Here is a 20,172-nt window from a genome sequence, read left to right on the forward strand (position 1 = left end):
GTGTTACTAGCTGCTGTACTATCTCCCATACCTAGCGCACACAGAAGAGACAGGTTCTTACTTTCTTGTCTCTATGTAGCAAGCGTTGAAAAGCAGCAGAAACAGCATGGAGGACATTATACAGCAGTGCTGAGCAGTGTAGCTGTGAATCCAGAACTCTGCAGAGGTAAAACACCAAAAGCTGCACCACTCATTTATTGAGTGTGTGTGTCTCTAAGGCCGGTGTCACACTAGCGCATATCATCCGATACAATATGGTAATGACCCTCAGAACCAGCTCTGCTGCGAGCCAGAGCCCAGTGTCTTGCTACTGTGCTCCGATCCTCTCGCATGACAGGATCGGAGAACAACTACCGAGGAGGTGGAGAACCTAATTTCTCCAACTCCTCCGCTGCCGGCAGCGGCATGATGTCTAGCTTTTGAGGATATTTTGGTCTACTTCACATTGTCAAGCAGGTCCTATTTAAGTGATTTCTTGATTGAGACCAGGTATGGCAGTATTCAGGCCTGCATGTGGCTAAGCAATGTGAACTCAGCTTCCCAAAGATGTGATGTTTTAAGGGGGGAGGGTAATCACTTTATCACACAGGACCCTGAAGGTTTGGATTTCTTTTTCCCTTAATAATAAAGACCTTCATTTCTAAACTGCATTTTGTGATTACTTGACATTATTTTGACATTTTTTGGTGATTTGAAACATGTACGTGTGACAAACATACAAATTAATAGGAACCCAGGAAGAGGGCAGACACTTTCTCACATAACTGTACATTACATTACTTATCTCCAATGGCTTCTTCAGTGTAGAGACTGATAATCCTGAGCCTCCTGGTTCATAAAAAAATACTAGAACTGCAGTAGAAACTGACACAGAGCAGCGGAGACAAATCACAATGTATCTGTGAACAGTAAAGCAGCATCATATTCCAGTCAGGGTCTATGGAAATCTGGGTGACAGATCACACCAGGTCATGAACAGTATATGGGCCCTTTGCAGGGTAATATCTCATCATAATGCACAATTCCACCTTCTTTGGAGGCAGATGTGGCCCCCTGACCTCCTGGGCCCCTGTGGGCTGCACCAGTGGTTTGCTGGCTCCTGGCTCACACATTAGATTCAGTACTTGGTTAATTAGTCCATTGTTGTGACAGTGACGTGGGCCCTTTAAGGAGCAGCCGGCATTACACAGCATAAATTATTGCTGTCACTTTCTGCTTCCTATGGTTGGGCATTGTGTATAATTCATGGCCCCGAGCTTCCAGATTCACCCTTGGCATCAGGGAGTCTGAACTTTACAGCTTGCAACTTTACACCGGCTTCTACACCAGTCACAGCCAGAGCTGCAATCACAATTCTGCTGGTTACCTGTCAGCTCTTGGGCTTAGGCACCTATGTGACTGCTGCCTCCTGCTGGTCATGTGTGTGCACTGCTGGGATGTATTGTGGGGTCTGTCCACAATGCGGGGAGTGCGGCACATCACTGGGTCAGGTGTACCAGCACTGTGGTGACAGCCGGGACCATTATTTATGCAGCTTTGGATGTGATCGGAGCACAAATCAATGTCAGGAAATATGCAGGACAAGACTCAACAATACCTTTTAGTGCGGCAGGTCTGGGCGTCTGGGTCTACGGCCGCTGCTCATTCCCGCTCTCCTGAGGGGTCTCATAAACATGGGCGATATCCCCGAATCCCGCTAGTCTCAGCCAGCAGTCACCTATGGGGAGAAGAGGAACAAACATAAAGAAATATGTCTCTGACTGTAGGGTTTACATGGGTAAGAAGAATCCGAAAGAACAAGAATGGAGAGGTCGGCCCTCGCCCAGAGCTGACACTCTAATCAGCAGGACCCCCACAATGAACATATGTGCCAGGCAGACAGCGGTAACATCACCTGTGCTGGCGCCATCCAATACAAGATCCAATACAAGATCCACTACATGATCCACTACCCCCACACCATGGACAGTGAGCGGAGTCTGTACACGTTACACATACACACCTCACAGACACATGTATGATACATACACACCGCAGACAGTGAGCGGAGTCTAGACTGTTAGAATTTGTATTATGGCAAGAAAAGTAAAGAAAAACGAGTGGCCATCATTACTTTAAGAAAAGAAGGCCAGTCTGTCCAAAAAATTGGGAAAACTTTGAAAGTGTCCCCAAGTGCAGTGGAAAAAACCATCAAGCGCTACAAGAAATTGGCTCACATGAGGACCGCCCCAGGAAAGGAAGACCAAGAGTCACCTCTGCTTCTGAGGATAAGTTTATCCGAGTCACCAGCCTCAGAAATCGCAGGTTAACAGCAGCTCAGATTAGAGACCAGGTCAATGCCACACAGAGTTCTAGCAGCAGACACATCTCTACAACAACTGTTAGGAGGAGACTTTGTGCAGCAGGCCTTCATGGTAAAATAGCTGCTAGGAAACCACTGCTAAGGACAGGCAACAAGCAGAAGAGACTTGTTTGGGCTAAAGAACACAAGGAATGGACATTAGATCAGTGGAAATCTGTGCTTTGGTCTGATGAGTCCAAATTTGAGATCTTTGGTTCCAACCACCGTGTCTTTGTGCGACGCAGAAAAGGTGAACGGATGGACTCTACATGCCTGGTTCCCACCGTGAAGCATGGAGGAGGAGGTGTGATGGTGTGGGGGGGCTTTGCTGGTGACACTGTTGGGGATTTATTCAAAATTGAAGGCATTCTGAACCAGCATGGCTACCACAGCACCTTGCAGAGGCATGCTATTCCATCCGGTTTGCGTTTAGTTGGACCATCATTTATTTTTCCACAGGACAATGACCCTAAACACACCTCCAGGCTGTGTAAGGGCTATTTGACCAAGAAGGAGAGTGATGGGTGCTACGCCAGATGACCTGGCCTCCACAGTCACCAGACCTGAACCCAATCGAGATGGTTTGGGGTGAGCTGGACGCAGAGTGAAGACAAAAGGGCCAACAAGTGCTAAGCATCTCTAGGAACTCCTTCACGATTGTTGGAAGACCATTCCCGGTGACTACCTCTTGAAGCTCATCAAGAGAATGCCAAGAGTGTGCAAAGCAGTCATCAAAGCAAAAGGTGGCTACTTTGAAGAACCTAGAATATAAGACATATTTTCAGTTGTTTCACACTTTTTTGTTAAGTATATAATTCCACATGTGTTAATTCATAGTTCTGATGCCTTCAGTGTGAATGTACAATTTTCATAGTCATGAAAATACAGAAAAATCATTAAATGAGAAGGTGTGTCCAAACTTTTGGTCTGTACTGTATACACCTCACAGACACATGTATGATACATACACACCGCAGACAGTGAGCGGAGTCTGTACACGTTACACACACTCAATACATCAATATCACAGATACAAAACAAATACCCATCATACACACATATCAAACATACATACACTTATTGTACACACATCTTACACACACAGATACATACATACATGCACATGCATAATAGACATATATATATACACACACATGCATCATACATAAACATGCATCACACATAAACTTCTTACATATCACATACAGTGCCTACAAGTAGTATTCAACTCCCTGCAGATTTAGCAGGTTTACACATTTGGAATTAACTTGGCATTGTGACATTTGGACTGTAGATCAGCCTGGAAGTGTGAAATGCACTGCATTAAAAAAGAATGTTATTTCTTTGTTTATTTTTTTTTTAAATTGTGAAAAGTCTTTTCAGAGGGTCATTTATTATTCAACCCCTCAACCCACCAGAATTCTGTTTGGTTCCCCTAAAGTATTAAGAAGTAGTTCAGGCACAAAGAACAATGAGCTTCACATGTTTGGATTAATTATCTCTTTTTCCAGCCTTTTCTGACTACTTAAGACCCTCCCCAAACTTGTGAACAGCACTCATACATGGTCAACATGGGAAAGACAAAGGAGCATTCCAAGGCCATCAGAGACAAGATCGTGGAGGGTCACAAGGCTGGCAAGGGGTACAAATCCCTTTCCAAGGAGTTGGGCCTACCTGTCTCCACTGTTGGGAGCATCATCCGGAAGTGGAAGGCTTATGGAACTACGGTTAGCCTTCTACGGCCTGGACAGCCTTTGAAAGTTTCCTCCCGTGCCGAGGCCAGGCTTGTCCGAAGAGTCAAGGCTAACCCAAGGACAACAAGGAAGGAGTTCCGGGAAGATCTCATGGCAGTGGGGACATTGGTTTCAGTCAATACCATAAGTAACGTACTCCACCGCAATGGTCTCCGTTCCAGACGAGCCCGTAAGGTACCTTTACTTTCAAAGCGTCATGTCAAGGCTCGTCTACAGTTTGCTCATGATCACTTGGAGGACTCTGAGACTGACTGGTTCAAGGTTCTCTGGTCTGATGAGACCAAGATCGAGATCTTTGGTGCCAACCACACACGTGACGTTTGGAGACTGGATGGCACTGCATACGACCCCAAGAATACCATGGTGGTGGCAGCATCATGCTGTGGGGCTGTTTCTCAGCCAAGGGGCCTGGCCATCTGGTCCGCATCCATGGGAAGATGGATAGTACGGCCTACCTGGAGATTTTGGCCAAGAACCTCCGCTCCTCCATCAAGGATCTTAAGATGGGTCGTCATTTCATCTTCCAACAAGACAACGACCCAAAGCACACAGCCAAGAAAACCAAGGCCTGGTTCAAGAGGCAAAAAATCAAGGTGTTACAGTGGCCTAGTCAGTCTCCTGACCTTAACCCAATTGATAACTTGTGGAAGGAGCTCAAGATTAAAGTCCACATGAGACACCCAAAGAACCTAGATAACTTGGAGAAGATCTGCATGGAGGAGTGGGCCAAGATAACTCCAGAGACCTGTGCCGGCCTGATCAGGTCTTATAAAAGACGATTATTAGCTGTAATTGCAAACAAAGGTTATTCCACAAAATATTAAACCTAGGGGTTGAATAATAATTGACCCACACTTTTATGTTTAAAATTTATAAAAATTTAACTGAGCAACAAAACTTTTTGGTTTGTAAGATTTATGCATCTGTTAATAAATCCTGCTCTTGTTTGAAGTTTGAAGGCTCTAACTTATTTGCATCTTATTAAACCTGCTAAATCTGCAGGGGGTTGAATACTACTTGTAGGCACTGTACATATATTATGGACACACGTACATGCATAATAAACACACATATATACGCACACATATATATACATACATGAAACATACAAACACATGCATCATACACACTCATGTTGTATACACATGTTACGTGAAGACACACACATATACACACAGACACACAGATACATATACACACATGCATAAGACACATATATACATATAAACATATATACATACACACATACAGATACATCAAACATACATACACATGCATCATATACAGTCATGGCCAAAAGTATTGACACCCCTGCAATTCTGTCAGATAATACTCAGTTTCTTCCTGAAAATGATTGCAAACACAAATTCTTTGGTATTATTATCTTCATTTAATTTGTCTTAAATGAAAAAACACAAAATAATTGTCCTAAAGCCAAATTGGATATAATTCCACACCAAACATAAAAAATGGGGTGGACAAAAGTATTAGCACTGTTCGAAAAATCATGTGTTGCTTCTCTAATTTGTGTAATTAACAGCACCTGTAACTTACCTGTGCACCTAACAGGTGTTGGCAATCACTAAATCACACTTGCAGCCAGTTGACATGGATTAAAGTTGACTCAACCTCTGTCCTGTGTCCTTGTGTGACCACATTGAGCATGGAGAAAAGAAAGAAGACCAAAGAACTGTCTGAGGACTTGAGAAACCAAATTGTGAGGAAGCATGAGCAATCTCAAGGCTACAAGTCAATCTCCAAAGACCTGAATGTTCCTGTGTCTACCGTGCGCAGTGTCATCAAGAAGTGTAAAGCCCATGGCACTGTGGCTAACCTCCCTAGATGTGGACGGAAAAGAAAAATTGACAAGAGATTTCAACGCAAGATTGTGTGGATGTTGGATAAAGAACCTCGACAAACATCCAAACAAGTTCAAGCTGCCCTGCAGTCCGAGGGTACAACAATGTCAACCCGTACTATCCGTCGGCGTCTGAATGAAAAGGGACTGTATGGTAGGAGACCCAGGAAGACCCCACTTCTTACCCCGAGACATAAAAAAGCCAGGCTGGAGTTTGCCAAAACTTACCTGAAAAAGCCTAAACCGTTTTGGAAGAATGTTCTCTGGTCAGATGAGACAAAAGTAGAGCTTTTTGGGCAAAGGCATCAACATAGAGTTTACAAGAGAAAAAAAAGAGGCATTCAAAGAAAAGAACACGGTCCCTACAGTCAAACATGGCGGAGGTTCCCTGATGTTTTGTTGTTGCTTTGCTGCCTCTGGCACTGGACTGCTTGACCGTGTGCATGGCATTATGAAGTCTGAAGACTACCAACAAATTTTGCAGCATAATGTAGGGCCCAGTGTGAGAAAGCTGGGTCTCCCTCAAAGGTCATGGGTCTTCCAGCAGGACAATGACCCAAAACACACTTCAAAAAGCACTAGAAAATGGTTTGAGAGAAAGCACTGGAGACTTCTAAGGTGGCCAGCAATGAGTCCAGACCTGAATCCCATAGAACACCTGTGGAGAGATCTAAAAATGGCAGTTTGAAGAAGGCACTCTTCAAATATCAGGGACCTGGAGCAGTTTGCCAAAGAAGAATGGCCTAAAATTCCAGCAGAGCATTGTAAGAAACTCATTGATGGTTACCGGAAGCGGTTGGTCGCAGTTATTTTGGCTAAAGGTTGTGCAACCAAGTATTAGGCTGAGGGTGCCAATACTTTTGTCTGGCCCATTTTTTGAGTTTTGTGCGAAGTGATCAATGTTTTGCTTTTTGCTTCATTCTCTTTTGTGTTTTTTCATTTAAGACAAATTAAATGAAGATAATAATACCAAAGAATTTGTGTTTGCAATCATTGTCAGGAAGAAACTGAGTATTATCTGACAGAATTGCAGGGGTGTCAATACTTTTGGCCATGACTGTATACACACACATATATACATGTGTCATACATACACACATACATATATACACATGGATCATACACACATATATACTGTACATACATACAAACATACAAATGCATCATACACACAATTTACATACACATATTACACACGTTATATGGACACACACATACATACACATACTACAGACACACAGATACATACTTAAACACATGCATAAGACACTCATACACAATACACACATGTAACATACACATGCATCATACATACACGTATTACATACATATCACATACTACAGACAAACATACATAAGACACACAAATATACATACACACATCAAACACAGGTACACATGCATCATACATACAGGTATTACATACAGCACATATCTACATACATGTTACCTGGACACACATCACATACACATGCATCATACATACAGGTATTACATACAGCACATATCTACATACATGTTACCTGGACACACATCACATACACATGCATCATACATACAGGTATTACATACAGCACATATCTACATACATGTTACCTGGACCCACATCACATACACATGCATCATACATACAGGTATTACATACAGCACATATCTACATACATGTTACCTGGACACACATCACATACACATGCATCATACATACAGGTATTACATACAGCACATATCTACATGCATGTTACCTGGACACACATCACATACACATGCATCATACATACAGGTATTACATACAGCACATATCTACATACATGTTACCTGGACACATCACATACACATGCATCATACATACAGGTATTACATACAGCACATATCTACATGCATGTTACCTGGACACACATCACATACACATGCATCATACATACAGGTATTACATACAGCACACGTTACCTGGACACATCACATACACAGACGCCTCTTCCCACATGTGACCAATCCTCTTTCACAGGGGGGTTTCTTGCCCCCAGTACTGGGCAGAGATCACCGTATAATGAACACTGGGCGGTGGGCCGATGTCTGTCGGACATGTAAACAGATGACGCTGCTGCTGTGCACGGCTGACATCATTTAACCCCCTTAATTCTAAGATCAGCCAGGAACACGGAATCTGTATTATCCTTGTGAAATATTAAGCAGATCTGCAGACAATCATTGCCTGGCTGAGAGCGGAGACGCCATGAAATATTCACAAGGCGGTCACTTCACACTGCTCGCCCGCTCCCGGCAGCCCAGTGTCCCGGCACATTAGACTGAGCGCGGGCGAGAGGGGTCACATCCTATTAAAGGGACACTCCAGGGGTATTAGTGGCCACGACTGCTCCCGTGGCCCCGACGTTAAGTAGTATCCTAGTAGGTATGGATGCAGGGAGTGTAACCTGTCCCCTAAGTGGTCACAATATGCCGACAGAAGAGTATTATTCCACATCTCCTGCCATCCATCACAGATAATCGGAGCCATGGATCCTCTCACCCAGAAGCACTCAGGGATGGAGAAGCCATATTACACTCCCATGGAGATGAACTGGTCACATCATTGGTTTATGTTATACCAAGGTCATATAATCATCATCAGGGATTCTACAGAAATACCATGTTCAGCCACAGGTAGCCTGGTAGCGGAGGGCGATGTACAGGGTGGGCCATGTATACGGATACACCTAAATAAAGTGGGAATAGTTGGTGATGTCAGCTTCCTGTTTGTGGCACATTAATATATGGGAGGAGGGAAAACTTTTCAAGATGGGTGGTGACCATGGCGGCCATATTGAAGTCGGCCATTTTGGATCCAACTTTATTTTTTCCAATGGGAAGAGGGTCATGTGACACATCAAACTTATTGAGAATTTCACAAGAAAAACAATGGTGTGCTTGGTTGTAACGTAACTTTATTCTTTCACGAGTTATTTACAAGTTTATGACCACTTATAAAATGTGTTCAACGTGCTGCCCATTGTGTTGGATTGTCAATGCAGCCCTCTTCTCCCACTCTTGACGCACTGATAGCAACACCGCAGAAGAAATGCTAGCACAGGCTTCCAGTGTCCGCGGTGTCAGATGCTGGGGTCATATGAAGGCAATTGTCCATGCTGTGAAGATACGAGATGTGCAGCATCTGAAACAACAGATACTGGAAGCCTGTGCTAGCATTTCTGCGGGGCTGAGTGGAGTTGGGGGGTACGGGGCTGAGTGGAGTTGGGGGGTACGGGGCTGAGTGGAGTTGGGGAGTACTGGGCTGAGTGGAGTTGGGGGTACGGGGCTGAGTGGAGTTGGGGGTACGGGGCTGAGTGGAGTTGGGGGTACGGGGCTGAGTGGAGTTGGGGGTACGGGGCTGAGTGGAGTTGGGGAGTACTGGGCTGAGTGGAGTTGGGGGTACGGGGCTGAGTGGAGTTGGGGGTACGGGGCTGAGTGGAGTTGGGGGTACGGGGCTGAGTGGAGTTGGGGGTACGGGGCTGAGTGGAGTTGGGGAGTACTGGGCTGAGTGGAGTTGGGGAGCACGGGGCTGAGGAGTTGGGGAGTACGGGGCTGAGTGGAGTTGGGGGTACGGGGCTGAGTGGAGTTGGGGGGTACGGGGCTTAGTGGAGTTGGGGGGTACGGGGCTTAGTGGAGTTGGGGGGTACAGGGCTTAGTGGAGTTGGGGAGTACTGAGCTGAGTGGAGTTGGGGGGTACGGGGCTGAGTGGAGTTGGGGGGTACGGGGCTTAGTGGAGTTGGGGGGTACGGGGCTTAGTGGAGTTGGGGAGTACTGGGCTGAGTGGAGTTGGGGGTACGGGGCTGAGTGGAGTTGGGGAGTACGGGGCTGAGTGGAGTTGGGGGGTACATGGCTGAGTGGAGTTAGGGGGTACGGGGCTGAGTGGAGTTGGGGGGTACGGGGCTGAGTGGAGTTGGGGGGTACGGGGCTTAGTGGAGTTGGGGGGTATGGGGCTGAGTGGAGTTGGGGGGTACGGGGCTGAGTAAAGTTGGGGGTACGGGGCTTAGTGGAGTTGGGGAGTACGGGGCTGAGTGGAGTTGGGGAGTACGGGGCTGAGTGGAGTTGGGGGTACGGGGCTGAGTGGAGTTGGGGGTACGGGGCTGAGTGGAGTTGGGGGGTACGGGGCTTAGTGGAGTTGGGGGGTACGGGGCTGAGTGGAGTTGGGGGGTACAGGGCTTAGTGGAGTTGGGGAGTACTGGGCTGAGTGGAGTTGGGGGGTACGGGGCTGAGTGGAGTTGGGGGGTACGGGGCTTAGTGGAGTTGGGGGGTACGGGGCTTAGTGGAGTTGGGGAGTACTGGGCTGAGTGGAGTTGGGGAGTACGGGGCTGAGTGGAGTTGGGGGTACGGGGCTGAGTGGAGTTGGGGGGTACGGGGCTTAGTGGAGTTGGGGGGTACGGGGCTTAGTGGAGTTGGGGGGTACAGGGCTTAGTGGAGTTGGGGAGTACTGAGCTGAGTGGAGTTGGGGGGTACGGGGCTGAGTGGAGTTGGGGGTACGGGGCTGAGTGGAGTTGGGGAGTACTGGGCTGAGTGGAGTTGGGGGTACGGGGCTGAGTGGAGTTGGGGAGTACTGGGCTGAGTGGAGTTGGGGAGCACGGGGCTGAGGAGTTGGGGAGTACGGGGCTGAGTGGAGTTGGGGGTACGGGGCTGAGTGGAGTTGGGGGGTACGGGGCTTAGTGGAGTTGGGGGGTACGGGGCTTAGTGGAGTTGGGGGGTACAGGGCTTAGTGGAGTTGGGGAGTACTGAGCTGAGTGGAGTTGGGGGGTACGGGGCTGAGTGGAGTTGGGGGGTACGGGGCTTAGTGGAGTTGGGGGGTACGGGGCTTAGTGGAGTTGGGGAGTACTGGGCTGAGTGGAGTTGGGGGTACGGGGCTGAGTGGAGTTGGGGAGTACGGGGCTGAGTGGAGTTGGGGGGTACATGGCTGAGTGGAGTTAGGGGGTACGGGGCTGAGTGGAGTTGGGGGGTACGGGGCTGAGTGGAGTTGGGGGGTACGGGGCTTAGTGGAGTTGGGGGGTATGGGGCTGAGTGGAGTTGGGGGGTACGGGGCTGAGTAAAGTTGGGGGTACGGGGCTTAGTGGAGTTGGGGAGTACGGGGCTGAGTGGAGTTGGGGAGTACGGGGCTGAGTGGAGTTGGGGGTACGGGGCTGAGTGGAGTTGGGGGTACGGGGCTGAGTGGAGTTGGGGGGTACGGGGCTTAGTGGAGTTGGGGGGTACGGGGCTGAGTGGAGTTGGGGGGTACAGGGCTTAGTGGAGTTGGGGAGTACTGGGCTGAGTGGAGTTGGGGGGTACGGGGCTGAGTGGAGTTGGGGGGTACGGGGCTTAGTGGAGTTGGGGGGTACGGGGCTTAGTGGAGTTGGGGAGTACTGGGCTGAGTGGAGTTGGGGGTACGGGGCTGAGGAGTTGGGGGTACGGGGCTGAGTGGAGTTGGGGGGTACGGGGCTGAGTGGAGTTGGGGGGTACGGGGCTTAGTGGAGTTGGGGGGTACGGGGCTTAGTGGAGTTGGGGGGTACGGGGCTTAGTGGAGTTGGGGAGTACTGAGCTGAGTGGAGTTGGGGGGTACGGGGCTGAGTGGAGTTGGGGGGTACGGGGCTTAGTGGAGTTGGGGGGTACGGGGCTTAGTGGAGTTGGGGAGTACTGGGCTGAGTGGAGTTGGGGGTACGGGGCTGAGTGGAGTTGGGGAGTACGGGGCTGAGTGGAGTTGGGGGGTACATGGCTGAGTGGAGTTAGGGGGTATGGGGCTGAGTGGAGTTGGGGGGTACGGGGCTGAGTGGAGTTGGGGGGTACGGGGCTTAGTGGAGTTGGGGGGTATGGGGCTGAGTGGAGTTGGGGGGTACGGGGCTGAGTAAAGTTGGGGGTACGGGGCTTAGTGGAGTTGGGGGGTACGGGGCTGAGTGGAGTTGGGGGGTACGGGGCTGAGTGGAGTTGGGGGGTACGGGGCTGAGTAAAGTTGGGGGTACGGGGCTTAGTGGAGTTGGGGGGTATGGGGCTGAGTGGAGTGGGGGGTACGAGGCTGAGTGGAGTTGGGGGGTTCTCTTGACTGATAGTCAACAACTATGATGTGGGACTCCTTCCCTACTGATTATTATTCTTTTCTTTTTCTTGGAAAGATTAAAAATGCTGAATAAAGAATTCTACGATTTCTCTTACTGAGAAGAATCCCTTCGCACAGCTAAGGAGGATTCTCTTTTTTCCACGTCATGAACAACTTTAATCTTGGACTAAAATATTTTTTATATCCAAAACTTTTCTAATGGAATTTAAGTATTTATAGATTTTTTTTTCATGCCATAAAAATAAAACAAAGTAGCAAACAGTCTTAATTGAAAAAAATAAAGAAATCTGTTTTCTGTGTAGCGTTCCGGGCTCGCGTGTCTGCAGACGTGAAACAAACCGTGTCTGTCTCGCCTTGAAGCCTTTCATCTGTCTGGGTAGAGCAGGAACGCATGGAAACATACAACCCACGAGCATTGAGTCTGTAACCAGGGAGACACATGGTTTTGCATGGGGACTGCATACAGAAAGCAGAATGATATTTCTAATCAGAACTTTACAAAGTTACGTTTTTTTTAACATTGGAGCGTTAAAACATTGGTTGCAGAAGTGAACACACCCTAAAAGTACATTTTTTTGCCTTATTATAAAAGGACGCGTAAAAGAAAGGGTCTCTATGAAATCAGTCCGTGATATTGGTGCCCCCGCAGATTCTGTCACTCCGCTCCACATTTCCAGTTCGGTGTCATTGTACGACATAAAGAAAATGGCGCTGCTGGTTTGTAGCGAGCGGAGGGACTGATCTGTTATTTTTCTGGAGACACATAACCAGATTTCACCACGATACCCTGCGCCGCAGGTCTGATAAAGGCGTCTCTGTTCCATATTTATGGCTCTGTGAATGACATCAGATAAACAAGAGCTGAGCGCGGGAGGAGGAGGACGAGGAGGAGGAGGAGGAGAGGCAGAAACGCTCAGCTACGTGTTATGAAGCTGTGAAACGATCTGACGCTTTAATATCCGTTAGCTCTGGCTCGTTAAGGAGCGGCGGCGGGTGTGTGCCGACTGACGGGCGCGGAGTCCATGTGTACTTGCTGGGGTCCCCGAAATATTGATAAGATGCCAAGAAGTAAGTAAAGTATTGATGCGGGCAGCCGGCCCAGTGGCAGACACCTCTCAGACACAGCGTTTAAATGTCACCGATTAATGAATTTTCATGAAACAGTGAGACGAGAATAAAAAAAAAAAAAGAAAACATGATCAAAAAGATTGTTTCCACAGCAGCCGATGGCGGAGGATGCGGCGTCCACATAGCGCAAAGCAAAGGGATCACATGCCGCACAGACACGAGCCAAGGGAGGGCCGGGCGGCCGGTGGGCTCCGGGAATCTCAGGAGACGGGGGGGATTCAGAGGTCCCACAATGACGAGCCCATGCCTCATAATCAATATTACATTGGTGTAGACATGGCAGAACGTCTGATTCATGACCGCGACGAGCGGGAACGCCTGGTGTTATCCAATGGACGATAGCACGCAGTTCCCGCATTGCTAGAGCTCCGAGGAATGGGAAGGGTTAAAGGCTACACATGCAAGTCTATGATGACAAACGGACTTGATATTGTCCTGGGGTGTCACCAGCATTTTCAGGTCTCAGTTCTCCTTCTTCAGGCCATCGAGGCCCAGTAGACCAACATCAAGATCCGTCCACAGCGGATCAAACACAACTATGCTGTGTCACCCGTCACCCGCCTCGGTCCTCTAGTGTGTAAGTCTGGTTGTAGGGACACTCTGTGGATCCAGGAATCACACACATCCTAAATCCCTCATGTGGGTGGATATGGTAAAGGGGCGAGCACACAAAGCTTGGTCAAGGGTCCTCCAAAGATGTCAGCGCACCGCTGACCTAAGGTGGAGGACATCAACAGTACCAACAGGCAAGGTCTGAGGTGGCCATCACCCAGGACTAGACGGCAAGATGGGTGGGTAAGGCTACTTTCACACTAGCGTTAACTGCAATCCGTCACAATGCGTCGTTTTGCAGAAAAAACGCATCCTGCAAAAGTGTTTGCAGGATGCGTTTTTTCTCCATTGACTAACATTACGCGACGCATTGCGACGGATTGCCACACGTCGCAACCGTCGCGCGACGGTTGCGCCGTTTTTTGGCCAACCGTCGGCCGCAAAAAACGTTCCATGTAACATTTTTTGCAGCCGACGGACCGTCTTTTCCGACCGCGCATGCGCGGCCGGAACTCCTCCCCCACCTCCCCGCACCTCACAATGGGGCAGCGGATGCGCTGAAAAGCAGCATCCGCTGCACCCGTTGTGCGGCGGAGGCAACGCTAGCGTCGGTAACCTCGGCCCGACGCACTGCGACGGGCCGGGCCCGACGCTAGTGTGAAAGAAGCCTAAGAGGCAATAATACAGTTGTGTGAAAAAGTGTTGGCCCCCTTCGTGATTTCTTACTTCGCATGTTTGTCACTTCAATGTTTCAGACACCAAACAAATGTAAACATTAGACAAAGATGACAAGTAATCACACAACGTAGGTTATAAATGAAGGTCTTTATTATTAAGGGAAAAAGAAATCCAAACCTACAGGGTCCAGTGTGATAAAGTGATTGCCCCTAAACCTAATAACTGGTTGGGCCACCCTTAGCAGCAACAATTGCAATCAAGCGTTTGTGATAACTGGCAATGAGGCTTTTACAACGCTCTGGAGGAATTTTGGCCGCTCATCTGTGCAGAATTGTTGTAATTCAGCCACATTGGAGGTTTCCGAGCATGAACCGCCTTTTTAAGGTCATGTTACAGCACCTCAACCGATTAAGGTCAGAACTTTGACTAGGCCACTCCAAAGTCTTAATTTCGTTTTTCTTAATCCATTCAGAGGTGGACCTGCTGGTTGCTTTGGATCATTGTCCTGCTGCATAACCCAAGTGCGCTTCAGCATGAGGTCACGAACGGATGGCCGGACGTTCTCCTTCAGGATTTTTTGGTAGACTGCAGAATTCATAGTTCCATTTACCACAACAAGTCTTCCTGGTCCTGAAGCAGCAAAACAGCCTCAGACCATCACATTACCACCACCATATTTTACTGTTGGTATGATGTTCCTTTTCTGAAATGCTGTTACTTCTACGCCAGATGTAATGGGACATACACCTTCCAAAAAGTTCAACTTTTATCTCGTCACTCCACAGAGTATTCTCCCAATAGTCTTGGTGATCATTAAGATGTTTTCTGCCAAAACTGAAATGAGCTTTTAAGTTCTTATTGCTCAGAAGTGGTTTTCGTATTCTAACTCTGCCATGCAGGCCATTTTTGCCCAGTCTCTTTTTTTATGGTGGAGTTATGAACACTGACATTAACGGAGGCAAGTGAGGCCTGCAGTTCTTTGGATGCTGTTGCCATTTCGTCATTTGTGGACAATGGCTCTCACTGAGGTTCACTGGAGTTCCAAAGCTTGAGAAATGGCTTTATAACCTTTTCAAGACTGATAGATCTCAATGACTTTGTTTCTCATTTGTTCCAGAATGTCTGTGGATCGTGGCATGATGTATAGCTTTCGAACATCTTATGGTCTACTTCACTTTGTCAGGCATGTCCTATTTAAGTGATTTTTTGATTGAGAACAGGTATGGCAGTAATCAGGTGCGGCTGGGGAATTTGAACTCAACTTCCCAAAGATGTGATAAACCACAGTTAATTTATGGTTTAAGGGGGGTAATAACTTTTTCACACAAGGCCCTGTAGGTTTAAATTTCTTTTCCCCTTAATAATAGTGACCTTCATTTATAAACTGCATTTGTGATTACTTGTGTTATTATTATTGTTATCTTTGTGTAATATTTACATTTGTTTGGTGATCTGAAACATTTAAGTGTAACAAACATGCAAAAGAATAGGAAATCAGGAAGGGGGCAAACGCTTTTTCACACAACTGTATATCTAATGCTCTATTGGGATAAGATCAGAAATTAGGAAAATTGCAGGCATCACCCCGGGAACTTTATGGACTCCGGTAACTTAATAACATGAGCCAAGGTATCATCTGTAAATAGCCATTGCTACAACAGTGCACACAGAGAGATCATCAGCGGCGTTCACACTGCAGGTGTCCACAGGTTCACTATAGACGCTGCTGCCAAAATGACAAAGGAGATTCCCTTCCCTCTGGTGACGGTAAAATGACTCATCCACAGCGAGGAGTCAGTGATCAGGATAGTTTACCGTAGGAGACACTCAGAGGGCTACAGCAAGAACGCCACATGGGCGAGCGGAAGCCGTGGGCGCGACCAGCATCATGCAACATATCAATCACTAGTGAGTGACACTCAGATAACAGAAGGTAATCACAGGAGAAACCTCTTATAGATTACTGTATATAGTGTTTATGACTCCACCAGCAGAATTGTAAGTGCAGCTCTGGAGTATAATACAGGATATAACCCAGGATCAGTAATGTAATGTATGTACACAGTGACTGCACCAGCAGAATAGTGAGTACAGCTCTGGAGTATAATACAGGATGTAACTCAGGATCAGTAATGTAATGTATGTACACAGTGACTGCACCAGCAGGATAGTGAGTGCAGCTCTGGAGTATAATACAGGATGTAACTCAGGATCAGTAATGTAATGTATGTACACAGTGACTGCACCAGCAGAATAGTGAGTGCAGCTCTGGGGTATAATACAGGAGGTAACTCCGGATCAGTAATGTAATGTATGTACACAGTGACTGCACCAGCAGAATAGTGGGTGCAGCTCTGGGGTATAATACAGGATGTAACTCAGGATCAGTAATGTAATGTATGTACACAGTGACTGCACCAGCAGAATAGTGAGTACAGCTCTGGAGTATAATACAGGATATAACCCAGGATCAGTAATGTAATGTATGTACACAGTGACTGCACCAGCAGAATAGTGAGTGCAGCTCTGGAGTATAATACAGGATGTAACTGAGGATCAGTAATGTATGTACACAGTGACTGCACCAGCAGAATAGTGAGTGCAGCTCTGGAGTATAATGCAGGAGGTAACTCAAGATCAGTAATGTAATGTATGTACACAGTGACTGCACCAGCAGAATAGTGAGTGCAGCTCTGGAGTATAATGCAGGAGGTAACTCAGGATCAGTAATGTAATGTATGTACACAGTGACTGCACCAGCAGAATAGTGAGTGCAGCTCTGGGGTATAATACAGGATGTAACTCAGGATCAGTAACGTAATGTATGTACACAGTGACTGCATCAGCAGAATAGTGAGTGCAGCTCTGGAGTATAATACAGGATGTAACTCAGGATCAGTAATGTATGTACACAGTGACTGCACCAGCAGAATAGTGAGTGCAGCTCTGGAGTATAATACAGGATGTAACTCAGGATTAGTAATGTAATGTATGTACACAGTGACTGCATCAGCAGAATAGTGAGTGCAGCTCTGGAGTATAATACAGGATGTAACTCAGGATCAGTAATGTAATGTATGTACACAGTGACTGCACCAGCAGAATAGTGAGTGCAGCTCTGGGGTATAATACAGGATGTAACTCAGGATCAGTAATGTATGTACACAGTGACTGCACCAGCAGAATAGTGAGTGCAGCTCTGGGGTATAATACAGGGTGTAACTCAGGATCAGGAATGTAATGTATGTACATAGTGACTGCACCAGCAGAATAGTGAGTGTAGCTCTGGGGTATAATACAGGATGTAACTCAGGATTAGTAATGTAATGTATGTACACAGTGACTGCACCAGCAGAATAGTGAGTGCAGCTCTGGGGTATAATACAGAATGTAACTCAGGATCAGTAATGTAATGTATGTACACAGTGACTGCACCAGCAGAATAGTGAGTGCAGCTCTGGAGAATAATACAGGATGTAACTCAGGATCAGAAATGTAATGTATGTACACAGTGACTGCACCAGCAGAATAGTGAGTGCAGCTCTGGGGTATAATACAGAATGTAACTCAGGATCAGTAATGTAATGTATGTACACAGTGACTGCACCAGCAGAATAGTGAGTGCAGCTCTGGGGTATAATACAGGAAGTAACTCAGGATCAGTAATGTAATGTATGTACACAGTGACTGCACCAGCAGAATAGTGAGTGCAGCTCTGGGGTATAATACAGGAGGTAACTCAGGATCAGTAATGTAATGTATGTACACAGTGACTGCACCAGCAGAATAGTGAGTGCAGCTCTGGGGTATAATACAGAATGTAACTCAGGATCAGTAATGTAATGTATGTACACAGTGACTGCACCAGCAGAATAGTGAGTGCAGCTCTGGAGAATAATACAGGATGTAACTCAGGATCAGAAATGTAATGTATGTACACAGTGACTGCACCAGCAGAATAGTGAGTGCAGCTCTGGGGTATAATAGAGAATGTAACTCAGGATCAGTAATGTAATGTATGTACACAGTGACTGCACCAGCAGAATAGTGAGTGCAGCTCTGGAGAATAATACAGGATGTAACTCAGGATCAGAAATGTAATGTATGCACACAGTGACTGATACAAAAGGAGCCCCGACCAAGTACTGAGTGCATTTACTGAACAGACATTTCAGTAGGACATTTCGGATTTTAAAATTATGTTTCAAGCTGGTGTTATAAAGTATTCTAATTTACTGAGATAATGACTTTTGGGTCTTCATTGGCTGTAAGCCATAATCATCAACATTAACAGAAATAAACACGTGAAATAGATCACTCTGTGTGTAATAAGTCTATAGAATATATGAGATTCACTTTTTGATGATATTCTCATTTAGGGAGAAGCGCTTGTATATCACATATAAGCCGTATTGCTGTTCTCCATTCGTGATCTCCCCGGCCTTATGTGACATACTCTGCATTCCCTCATGTGACCTGGATGAAGTGACTTGTCATTTTCCAGTCGGGTCATTAGTGTGAGAATGTCACCCGTTAACTTTATTACACGGATGTGATGCATCCTTGAGATCCTCCCCAAACTTGTCACTTTAATCACAGCCTGCACCTCCTGCCTTTATCGCTGGTCCATTTGTGGAGCCCCACGTGTAGCCGTCTACCATGTAATCAGATTAATTCTAGGTTCTACTTTACCATTTTGTTCCCAGCTGGGAGCCAGGCATCTGTCTGAGGCTTGTGGAGCCGACAACGTCCATGCATGGCTCTTCACAATTACCGGATGCACAGTGAACGCCATCAGGCAGGAGGACGCTCATCACCTAACGATGGACAGTGACGCCCAACACAACAAGCTGCCGCTGAGGAGGAGAGAGTTATCTGCTCTGTGCACCATCTACATTCACTGATGACTGCAAAAAAATAATTGTTTATCGACTTATAGCTTGAACTCAAAATAATATTCTAAAAAGAACAAAAATTTCCTTTTTTATTTAAAGACTTAAATTCTCTTCATTCTATGTAATATTCACTGCAACCATAGTCCTATGAAGAACTAGCAGCTGAAGTTACAAGTGCCGAGACGTTCAGGGCGAGGAGACTTGGCATTATATAGTAAAACCTCAGTATTATGTAATATTGGTGAGAGGTTACATAACAGCTCCCGAGCAGGTCAGGAGGTCTATACGTCACCATTTGAGAGCAAGTTCTGGAGTAAAAGTAGAGGCCAGCAAATGGCAAGAGCAAGACAAATTATAGTGAGTGATGGGAGAAGACAGTCATCAAATTGTGTTTCCCTGGTCCACTCTGCTCCGTGAAGTCCGCGGACACGTACAACTCATGATATAGGTCTTCCAGAAGGAAGAATGTGAAGTTGTGAGCACTTAAAAGCCATGTCCACCCACTACCAGCTTCAGAGAAGTAAATGATCATGAGATAAGACCAACACAGACCATTCTAGTGTAGACCACTCTCCCAAGTGAGGACCACATACACCATTCTAGCGTAGACCATTTCCAAATGAAGACCACACACCATTCTAGTGCAGACCATTCCCAAGTGAAGACCACACGCCATTCTAGTGTAGACCATTCCCAAGTGAAGACCACACACACACACCATTCTAGTGTAGACCATCCCCAAGTGAAGACCACACACACCATTCTAGTGCAGACCATTCCCAAGTGAAGACCACAAAAACCATTCCAGTGTAGACCATTCCCAAGTAAAGACCACACACACCATTCTAGTGTAGACCATTCCCAAGTGAAGACCACAAACACCATTCTAGTGC

The 20,172-nt window shown here is 46.7% G+C and overlaps 1 protein-coding gene across 12 annotated transcripts in view; it reads right to left on the minus strand.

Moving 5' to 3' along the window:
* ZBTB20 (zinc finger and BTB domain containing 20) overlaps window positions 1–20,172 on the minus strand; it is a 1,044,548-nt gene that overhangs the window by 200,721 nt on the left and 823,655 nt on the right. For all 12 annotated transcript variants that reach the window (XM_069760558.1, XM_069760556.1, XM_069760557.1 and 9 more), the window contains one exon: window positions 1,598–1,717. The gene's annotated coding sequence lies outside the window, so the exon portion shown is untranslated. The remainder of the gene's footprint in view (window positions 1–1,597; window positions 1,718–20,172) is intronic.

The sequence above is a fragment of the Ranitomeya imitator genome, chromosome 3 (genome assembly GCF_032444005.1).
Source record: "Ranitomeya imitator isolate aRanImi1 chromosome 3, aRanImi1.pri, whole genome shotgun sequence".
In the NCBI taxonomy this organism is placed as follows: domain Eukaryota; kingdom Metazoa; phylum Chordata; class Amphibia; order Anura; family Dendrobatidae; genus Ranitomeya; species Ranitomeya imitator.